An 11,262-nucleotide genomic window follows, 5' to 3' on the forward strand; every position below is an offset into this window, starting at 1 on the left:
TTAAAATATCTACATTCCCAAAGCAATCTACAAATTTAATGAAATCCCTATTAAAATACCACCGGGATTTTTCACAGAGCTAGAACAAACAATCCTAAAATTTTCATGGAACCACAAAGATCCTGAGTAGCTAAAGCAATCAAAAAAAAAGAAAGAAAAAGAAAAAAGAAAAGCAAAGCTGAAGGCATCAATCCCAGTCTTCAAGTTATATTACAAAGCTGTTGTGAACAGGACAGTATGGCACTGGTACAAAAACAGACACATAAATCAATGGAACAGAATAGAGAACCCAGAAATGAACCTTCATCTATATGGTCAATTAATCTTCAACAAAGTAGGAAAGAATATCCAATGGAAAAAAATACAGTATCTTTAACAAATGGTGTTGGGAAAATTGGATAACAACATGCAAAAGAAGGGAACTGGATGATTTTCTGATACCATACACAAAGATATATTAAAAATTGATGAAAGACCTAAATGTCAGACAGGAGGAAGCTATTAAAATCCTAGAGGAGGAGTGCCTGGGTGGCTCATTCAGTTAAGTGTCTGACTAATGCTCAGGTCTTGATCTCACTGTTCATGGGTTGAAGACCCATGTTGGGCTCTGTGCTGACAGCTCTGAGCCTGAAGCCTGCTTCAGATTCTGTGTCTCCCTCTCTCCCTGACCCTCCCAGCTCATAGGCTGTCTCTGAAAAATAAAAATGAGTGTCAAAAATTTTAAATCCTAGAGGAGAACACAGACAGTAACCTCTTTGACATTGGCAAAAGCAAAGTCTTAGGATATATGTCTCCTGAAGTAAGGAAAATAAAAGCAAATATGAACTATTGAGACTTCATCAAAATAAAAAGCTTCTGCACAGAGTGGCAAATAATCAACAAAACTAAAAGGCAAGCCATGATATAGGAGAAGATATTTGCAAATACCATATCTGATTAAGGATTAGTATCCAAAATATATAAAGAACGTCTACAACTTAACAACCCCCAAACAAATCAATCAAAAAATGGACAGAAGGTATGTACAGACATTTTTCCAAAGAATACATACAGATGGCTAACAGACATATGAAAAGATGCTCAACATCACTGATCATCAGAAAAATATAAATCAAACTACAATGAGAAATCACTTCACACCTGTCAGAATGGCCAAAATCAAAAATACAAGAACAGGTATTGGTGAAGATGAGGAGAAAAAGGAATCTTTTTGCACTGTTGATGGGCATGCAATCTGGTTTAGCCACTGGAAAACAGTATGGAGTTTCCTCAAATATTTAAAAATAGAAATACCTTAGGGGCACCTGGGTGGCTCACTTGGTATGTCTGACTCTTGATTTCAGCTCAGGTCACGATCTCATGGTTTGTGAGTTCGAACCCTGAGTTGGGCTCTGCATGTACAGAGCAGAGCTTGCTTGGGATTCTCTCAGTCTTTGTCCCTGTCTTTGTCTCTCTCTCTTTCTGCCACTCCCTGGTTCTTATACACTGTCTCTCTCTTTCTCTCTCTCTCAAAATAAATAAACTAAAAAAATCAAACATAGAAATACCCTATGATCTAGCAATTGCACTACTAGGTATTTACCCAAAGAATATAAAAATACTATTTTAGGGGGGGGTGCCTGGGTGGCTCAGTTGGTTAAGTGTCTCACTCCAGCTTAGGTAATGATTTTATAGCCTGTGGGTTTGAGCCCCTCTTTGGGCTCTGTGCTGACAGCTCAGAGCCTGAAGCCTGCTTCAGATTCTGTATCTTCCTCTCTCTCTGCCACTCACCTGATGGCACTCTGTCTTTCTCTCTGTCTCTGTCTCTGTCTCTGTCTCTCTCTCTCTCTCTCAAAACAAATAAAAATTAAAAATACCTTTTTCAAAGAGTTTTTATTTGTTTTGAGAGACACAGAGAGAGAGAGAGAGAGAGAGAGAGAGAGAGAGAGATAATGTAAGTAGGGGAGGGACAGAGAGAGAGAGAGAGAGAGACAGAGAGAGAGAGAGAGAGGGACAGAAAGAGAGAGAGAGAATCTCAAGCAGGCTCCATGCTGTCAGCACAGAACCCAATGAGAGTCTTGATCTCATAAACCATGAGATCATGACCTGAACCAAAATGAAGAGTTGGCTGCTTAACAGACTGAGCAACCCAGGAACCCCACAAAAATACTAATTTAAAGGGATACATGCACCCTGATGTTTATAGAAGTTATATCTACAATAGCCAAATTATGGAAATAGCCCAAGTGTCCATCAACTGATGAATGGATAAAGATATGGTATATACATACAATGGAAAATATTGTTCAGCCATAAAAAATACTGAGGTCTTGCCATTTGCAACAATATGGATGGATCTAGAAGGTATAATTTTAACAAATAATTCAGTCAGACAGATACCATATAATTTCACTCATATGTGGAATTTAAGAAACAAAACAAATGAACAAAGGGAAAAAGAGAGAAGGATACCAAGAAACAGACTTTTAAGTATAGAGAATAAATTGACGGTTACCAGAAGGGAGGTGGGTGGTATGTGTGTGGATTAAATAGGTGATGGGAATTAAAGCCTGCACTTTTTGTGATGAGCACAGGGTATTGTATGTAAGTGTAAGTGTTGAATTACTATATTGTACACTTGAAACTATTAACACTGCGTTGACTAACTGGACTTTAAATAAAATCTTCTTTACAAAAGAGAAAAAAAATACTAACTATAGCTTTGGAAAAAATAAAGCAAATTTTAACAAAGTAGAATTAAAAAAAATAGATAAAGATAAGAAAATTATAAAATTAAATGAGTAGATGCTATATCCAAATGAGTAAAACTGTTCCAGGAAAACAAAACAAAACAAAACAAAAACAAAACAAAACATAAAACAAAAACTAGGGATTTACTCAAGAAATATCAAATTTGTCAGAAATGTAGAATAGATATTTCCATATAAAAATGTCTCTATATCAGAAAGTAATATAAATATGTCACATATATATCACATCAGAATTTACAAAGTATTACTTGAAATCTTAAAGGTCATAAAATTTAGGAGAATATTTTCTAATCTATATTTTAATATCTGGCCACTTTGTCACATAGCTAGTTTCAAATACATAGTGTTGCAAAAATTCTTCCATCTACATATTTTTTCACAGGAGAATAATCTCTCAAAAACAAATTAGGAAAGAAAGAGAACACCATGTAATCAAAGATTTAAGAGATGTTTTACAAGAAAAGGTCCAAAATCCCCAGGATGAAATAAATAGATATTCCAGGATCACAGCTGTGCAATAGGCCATAAGAAAACTTGTCCAGATAGGAGCAGCAAAATAAAGGGGTTTAGGAGATGTGTCTCCAGCAGTAAAAATGGAACCAAAGAGTTAGTTGATATGACTGATCATAGAGAGTGGAATTTTATAGTTCAGAGTTTAGAAAATAGGTAAGTTTAATTTGACAAATGTTCATTGAGCTTCTAATGTTTCACATGTTGTATTAGTTACTTTAGGAACATCAGTGAACAAAATAGACTATGATATCTGCCCTAGTAGAGTATGCAATCAAGAAAAAAATGTTAGGCAATTATTAACTCCAGAAAACACAGCTAAGAACAATCTTGACACAATCACAATAATTTAAACACTGAAATTGATTTAAACTAATATTGTGCTAAAATTCTTTGTTTGTTTGAAGAGAATGATGTTGAGACCTAGGGATGGGAAATCAATAAACAAGAAATAATATGTGTAATTGGGGGAAAAAGATGAAACAAAACTATAATAAGCATGTATGCTTATCCCCATTCTCTAACATAGATATCCCATCATATTAGCACCATTTTCTGTGGAACTTGAGCCAGCTCTCCCACTGAATTCCTCTCCACTCAGACCTACCTCAGGCAGCTGTGACTAGAGTTAGCACATTAAATAATACATATTTGCAGTCCCTCAACTAGATGATCTCTAAGATGAGTTTTTAGCTAACACATGAGGGAAAAGTTTTACATATTAGAATACCCTGTAGGAGAATATATTGCAAAAATAAAGAAGGAGGGTTAGGGTAATGCTAATGAGAATAATGGAAGATCGGAATGGGAATATTCTTATGCTACAATTTGATATGCAGTTTTTATTTTTAAATGGAAATTATTTTAAGAATATTTTTTGTTTGCAACTTTTAAAATAGGTTTTCCCAGCCCAATAATCCAGATAGTTTCAAACAACAAATTCAAAAACTTTCAAAAGGACTTCTTTTTTTTTCCGATGCTTTATCGATGTTTCCAGTCATCTTTGGAGTTCAGACTATCAAGCTATATCCATATTACAGACTAACCACAAATGTCATTCTGATAAGTTTTGTATTGGTACAGCAGTATGTATATTTAGCTTTTTATATACAATCTTTTTAAGATGTAATAAATCTATCTACATGCTAAGTGTTTAAATTCTGGGTCTTAGTGAAATATTATAATAATATTTTCAATATAATTGAAATAAATCATTGGTTTCTATTCTAAACTGTTGACTTGCAAATTGAGATGCAAATAGGAAGTGCTGGATGGTAATCATTTGATTTATAAGATATAAACATAGTTGTTTCCCTTATTCCATGATAAATAAAGCATTTTATCTCGTATTTCTTTTAAAAAGCCTTCTTGATGAAAGATATTGCATTTCTCATAATTTTAAAAGTCAAAAAACTTAAAAATCAACTATTTAGATAGTCAAATTGTTTTTTTATTGGCATTATTATAACTTTTTTTTGTTTGTTTGAATCTCATTTCTCCACATCATCCCCTGACTGATAATGTGATAATTGATGGTTTCTTAAATTAAACAAAATAACGTTGGTGCCCTACCCTTCATCCATTAAAAAAGATAAATTTAAAATTAACTGTGTTTTAAAGTGCCTGGGTGGCTTAGTCTGTTAAGCATCTGACTCTTGGTTTCAGCTCAGGTCATGATCTCACAGGTCCTGAGTTGGAGCCCTGACCTGGGCCCCACACTGCTGTCAGTGCAGAGTCTGCTTAGGATTCTCTCTCTCCCCCTCTCTCTTTTCCTCTCTCTGTGCCCTTCCCCCATGCTCTCTCTCTCTCAATCAATCAATCAATCAATCAATAAACTTTAAAAAATAAGATAAAAATAAATGTATTTTTATACAAAGGTGCAATAAAACTAGCTTACTAATGTTTTAGGATGTGAAATTTAACTGAAATCTTGTTTGTAAATCTATCACAGATTTAGTCAAGACAGTATATATTATTATTATGGCTTAGAAATAATTATGACTGGGCAGAAGATGTGTCATTAATGGGTATTAATTTACCTTTCCTGTAAGCAGGATTCAAGTCCATATTCACTTCATGCACTTTTTATATTGCCAAAGATTAAGATCTGTCTAGGAAAAAGCATATTTCAAATAACCAAAGTAAGAGTATTGTAAATAAAATTTCTGTCTTTATGAAAAGCTTTTGTATACAATACATGTGCTATTAAACTCATCTGGTATTACACCTTCCAATACAAAAAGGAAACCATTTGAAATTCATGCACTGACCTCCTAAGCTATAAAGCCTGTTTATAAATGCTATGATTTTGATACATTTCACTTTTCCACACATCCAGTGATCATTTGGGGATCAAATCTGGCAGCTAACAATTTGCCATTCGACATTCTGTCAATAGATCATTCTTTTTATAGTTTGTTACATTTCAAAAAGTGATTAAGCTAATTAAACACAACTGGGAAACTAAGTACATATAGATTTAAATAAAATTGTTCAATGGCTTTGAAAAGGACATTATTATTTTGAATAACTAAAACTATAGTTAAATTCATTAACTCGTGCTTTTAGTATTACTTCCAACAGTACAATTTTTCTTTTTATAAGTAGCTTATATATGCTTTCTGGAAATGTTAGGAGTGCACAACAACGTGGTAGTGGTAGACTGCTTAAAAATGTATACACTTTTATAAAGTTAAAAGTGTAAACATAAGTAAATCCCTTTAACAAAATGTTTCTATTTGTTATAAAGAATATTTTTAAGGCTTTGACCACTTTCAATTATTTTGTGTAAAGTTAAATAAAAATATATTAACAAAACTAATTTAATAAAAATAGATAAAGCTAAAGCAATAATAAAAAATGGAAGTTTGTAAAAGTAAGGTTACCTATGTACTTGGATTTCTTGGATTCCCATTGATTATGAACTTGAATTTCTAACACGGCTTAATAAATTTCAATTGTTTTAGGCCAATTCAGCAGGCAGGGAAAAAAACACAGAGTTGAATGTGCTTCAGTAATATGATACAATTATTACTGATTACTTGAGACTGTGGTACATGACTCCTCTGAAGATTAATTTACCTGATTGCAGGCTGGTACATACAGTTTCTAGTGCTTTAGCCCTTTGAGATCTGCCATTATAATTAGAACACATGGTACATCCTACAGATTCCTCCTGTACAGTATTACAGTTTTATTGGTGACAAAACTATTTAATACCTATAAAATAGATTTCCTGTATCCCCATTTCAGGTTTTGATGAGTCATGATATTTCAACACTACTTTTACATTTTTTTCTATTTAAAAAAATTTTAATGTTTATTCATTTTTGAGAGACAGAGAGAATACAGCGTGAGTGGTGGAGGGGAGGAGAAGGAGACAGAATCGGGAGCAGGATCCAGACTCTGAGCTGTCAGCACAGAGCTGCACATGGGGCTTGAACTCACTGACTGCGAGATCATGACCTGAGCCATAGTCAGACACTCAACCAACTGAGCCACCCAGGTGCTCCGTACACTACTTGCACGTTTTTAAAGAAAGAGCAAATAAAAATACTCATAGGAAGCGTTCATATACTGCTTCTGAACAAAACTAACAGCCATAAAATTATTTCTATTAATTTTTATAATGTGTTGGTTACATATTGAGAATTATAATTTGATGTCATTTATAGAATTAATAATTTGATACCATCTAGGAAATATATTGCTTATTTGTTTATTTTTTTGATACTTTGTTATATATGTAAGAAACTTTCAGCCAAAAAAAAAGTTTAATGATTTCTTTTTTTTTTTTTTACTATAAATTGCTATCCAAAGTTTGTGCTTGAATTTTTGTTAAGGATATTTTAATGAAAGATAATTAATAAATTATGAAGTACATGCAAAGAAGGTAGACTGCAAGGCCGAAACCTTGAGAGTTGCAAGTACACTATTGGCTGAAAATATACAGGCTAAGTCTTCTTTCAAAGCCCTTAAAAAAATATACACATGCACACACACACACACACACACACACACACACAGACACACACACACACACACACACACAACCCTGAGAGTGGGAGAAAATCAGGACCGAAGAAAGGGAAATTTATTGATGACTTAGATCCCCAACCCTGGTTTACAGGATACATATTGCCCAGTATTTATTCCCAGACTGAAAAACAAAGCAAAAACACAAAGCAGGTGGGTTTTATCAAAGCAGAATAAAACAAAATACATGTGGGGAAAGTGAAAAGTTCTTTGTGGAAAGAACAGTCCTAATTTGGAAGTTGACGAGGGCCTCACAGCTTGTCTCCTTCAGGGTCCATTATTACACATCATGAGGTGAAGCCTGACAGTACATATCCCACCCACTATATAACGCTCCTACCCACAAAGACTTTCCACATAGAAAGAGATGTTTTGGAAACACATCTACCTACATGATATGAGAGGAAATCCACACTAGATATATCAGTATAAATAAGCAGATAAAACATTGGCACACATAAGAAAAAACAAAAAAAAAAACCATCAAACAGAAATACTAAGTTGATTTTGCATATGAACTGACACTAAAGGAAACATATTGGGAACAGAAGGAAACTAAAAACAACAATCATTCCAAAATTGTATATGCATATTCAAAAGGTATCGCAGCCTTTAAAAAAAGTGAAAATTACAATGAAGTTGCAACAGAAAAAGAGCTTTTAGAAATTATAAAGGGGCACCTGGGTGGCTCAATTGGTTATGTGTCCCACTCTTAATTTGGCTCAGGTCATGATCTCACGGTTCATGATTTTGAGCCCCGAGTCAGGATCTGTGATGACAGTAGACAGCCTGGTTGGGATTCTTGCTCTCCCTCTCTCTGCCCCTCCTTCACTATCTTTCTCAAAAGAAATAAACATTTTTTAAAAATTATAAAAATCAGAGGCACCTGGGCGGCTCAGTTGGTTAAGTATCCAACTCTTGATTCAGTCTCAGGTCATGATCTCAGGGTTCGTGTTGACAGCTTGTTGCCTGTTTGGGATTCTCCCTCTCCCTCTCCCTCTCTCTCTCTCTGTCTCTGTCCATCCCCCTTTCTCTCTCTCTCTCTCTCTCTCTCTCTCTCTCTCTCACACACACACACACACACTTTCTCTCTCAAAATACATAAATACTTAAAAAGAAATTATAAAAAAATCATTGCTACAATAAAAATACATTACTTTGATAGAATGTCATTAACAATAAAATGAGAATATATCATGGAGAAAAAGAAAAGAAAATATTTAAATAAGGGATCAATCCAATTGATAAAGTAGAAAAATTATCAGGTAAATAATTAAAGGAGAACTAGAAGGAACTTTACCAGAGCTAAAGTTTTCTCTATGTTGAATACAATTAATAAAAATAATGAAAATAAAATACTAGGCTTATCCCCATGGAATTTTATCATTTTAAAATTTGTTAGAAAAGTACAGATACTAACAGCTTCTATTAAGAAATAAGACAAAGGAAAATATCAATTGCTTTCTTATCATAGACAAAGAAAGGAAAAAATACATATTTAATTTTTAAGTTTTTCATGTCATCAATGTAGAAATTAAAATAATACAATAATTAAAATGTAAAAAAAAATAAGCTAAAAACAGAAACAACCCAACAATGCTGTCTCTGAATAAGGGACTGAAATTGGACAGGGATCTTATGGGCAACTATTGCTATTCTGTAATATTTAAATTGTGTCTATTTGTACATATGTATTTGTCTAAATAATTTTAAACATTTAAAATAAATCAAATAGATACTTTCCAGCACTTACTGAAAGATATTTCAAAAGAGTTGTAACATGAGTTACTTTAATTATCCCAAAGTTAGTCTGCTCAGGCTTCTACACCAAAATATAGACTCAGTGGTCCAAACAATAGAAATTTACTCTCACATTTCTGGAGGCTGGAAGTCCATTGATAAATGGATTTGGTTTCCAATGAGAGGTTCTTCCTGGCTCACAGATGGCCACCCTCTTGCTGTATCATCCATTACATGACGGAGAAAAAGAGCTCTCCTGTTTCTTCCTCTTTTCATAAGGGCATTAATCTCATCATGAGGGCTTCATGACCTGATGTAACTCTAATTATCTCCCCAAAGGCCTACCACCAAAACCATCACATTGGAGATAGGACTTTAACATACAGATGAATAAATATGAATTTTGGTGGGATACAAACTTTTAGTCCAGTTCATTTTAAACTCTTTTTAGGACTCAGTCCCCCAAATCTCCCTCTTCTCTCAGTGTACCTTAACTCTTGGTATTTGTGCCCTGTGTTAGTCCCCTTCCTTTGAATATGGGATTGTACTGTGACTCCCTTCTGAATATGGCATTTGAATTTTGAATATGAATATTGGGAATACTCCCAATAGAATATGGAAGAGGCAATCCTGAGTGACTTCTGAGGCTAGGTCATAAGAAGCTTTGTATTTCTTAGTTTCCTTACAATGATCACTCTTTAGATTTTCCCCCTGGGAACCCAGTTACCATGTGCAGGAAGCCACATGGATAGATCATGCATAGGTGTTCTAGTCAACTGCCTTAGCTGACCTCAGAGTAAATAGCCAGTGTCAAGGGCTAGCCATGTGAATAAGCCATCTTGGTGTCCAGCTCAGTTGTGCCTTCAGATGCCTCTACCCTCAGCTACTATCTGGCTACACCTGCATGAGACACTCCAAGCAAGATCTTCCTGACTGAGACCAATCAACCCATTGAAACTTAATAAGTAATAATATATATTTTGTTTTGAGTCACAAAGTTTTAAGATAACTTGTTTTATAGAAATAAGTAACAGGAGCACTCTGTGAGGGAGACCTAATATCTGAATCTAGGTGTATCTGTCACCATTTTCCCTCTGATATGCTATTTCTCTCTCTCTCTCTCTCTCTCTCTCTCTCTCTCTCTCTCTCTCTCTCTCTTTTAAGTTCACTTATGTTGAGAGAGGAAGGGGGCTGGCAGAGAAAAAGAGAGAGAGAGAGAGAGAGAGAGAGAGAGAGAGAGAGAATCCCAAGCAGGCTCTCCACTGTCAGCAGGGAACCCAGTGTGGAACTCTCACGAACACTGAGATCATGACCTGATCTGAAACCAAGAGTTGGATGCTTAACCAACTGAACCACCCAGATGCCCCGTGCTATTCTTTTTTTTTTTTTAAGTTCAGTTGTTATAACAAAATTATATATCAATAAGATGTAGGCACCTATGCTTTATAAGTGCTTTTTATAAATGGATTTTTGCCGGCACATCATATCCACAGGAATCGGCCCATTCTCAAGATAGCTGAGCTCTCAGCTTCATTCTTAAAATACCTGTATATGGACCATATCTCTGGTTAACAAACACAATATTCCTAGGTCTATATTGGGCTGATGGTGTATGAGGGAACATAGCATCATAAATCTGACAAAGAAAGCATCATCTTCCACAAAGCAGTATGTACTCATGGACTGGGGCATTTTCTGGGGAGAGAGTCTATCACATGATACTATTCTACTCCAGTGTTTACAGAAATTATATGCAGAAAAGAGAATATGGAGATTTGGTATTGGAGAAAGAGAATACTTAAGGGACTCTACTTGTAGGAGTAAGTCATTACTATTTAAAGACCTCAGAGGTAGAAGAAAGGAATTTCAATATTCAGGACAAGATTATTTGAAAGCAATACCCATGACGATAAATCTGCATGCATCCATGGTTTTTCCTGGTCTTTCTTCTCCTTCTTCCTCTTCTCCTTTTTCTTCTTCTTCTTCTTCTTCTTCTTCTTCTTCTTCTTCTTCTTCTTCTTTTCTTCTTCTTCTTCTTCTTCTTCTTCTTCTTCTTCTTCTTCTTCTGCCTCTTCCTCTTCTCCTTCCTCTTCCTCTTCTTATTCCTCTTCTTCTCCTTCTTCTTCTCCTTCTTCTCCTTCTTCTTCTTTTTGAGTCTAGTCCCTCTTTTGAGTCCAGGTTGCCAAAACTGGTAGATGTAGACAGATGTAGGAAGAAGTACCATCCC

General features: G+C 34.8%; 1 long non-coding RNA gene across 1 annotated transcript in view; it reads right to left on the reverse strand.

The window, feature by feature from the left end:
• LOC122231119 overlaps positions 1 to 11,014 on the reverse strand; it is a 32,030-nt gene extending 21,016 nt beyond the window's left edge. Inside the window, exons 1-2 of the long non-coding RNA XR_006208277.1 lie at positions 10,937 to 11,014; positions 5,300 to 5,371 (exon numbers count right to left, since the gene is read on the reverse strand). This is a non-coding gene — a long non-coding RNA (uncharacterized LOC122231119). The remainder of the gene's footprint in view (positions 1 to 5,299; positions 5,372 to 10,936) is intronic.
• Positions 11,015 to 11,262: the final 248 nt, after the last annotated feature.

The sequence above is a fragment of the Panthera tigris genome, chromosome D1, assembly GCF_018350195.1.
Source record: "Panthera tigris isolate Pti1 chromosome D1, P.tigris_Pti1_mat1.1, whole genome shotgun sequence".
Lineage (NCBI taxonomy): Eukaryota > Metazoa > Chordata > Mammalia > Carnivora > Felidae > Panthera > Panthera tigris.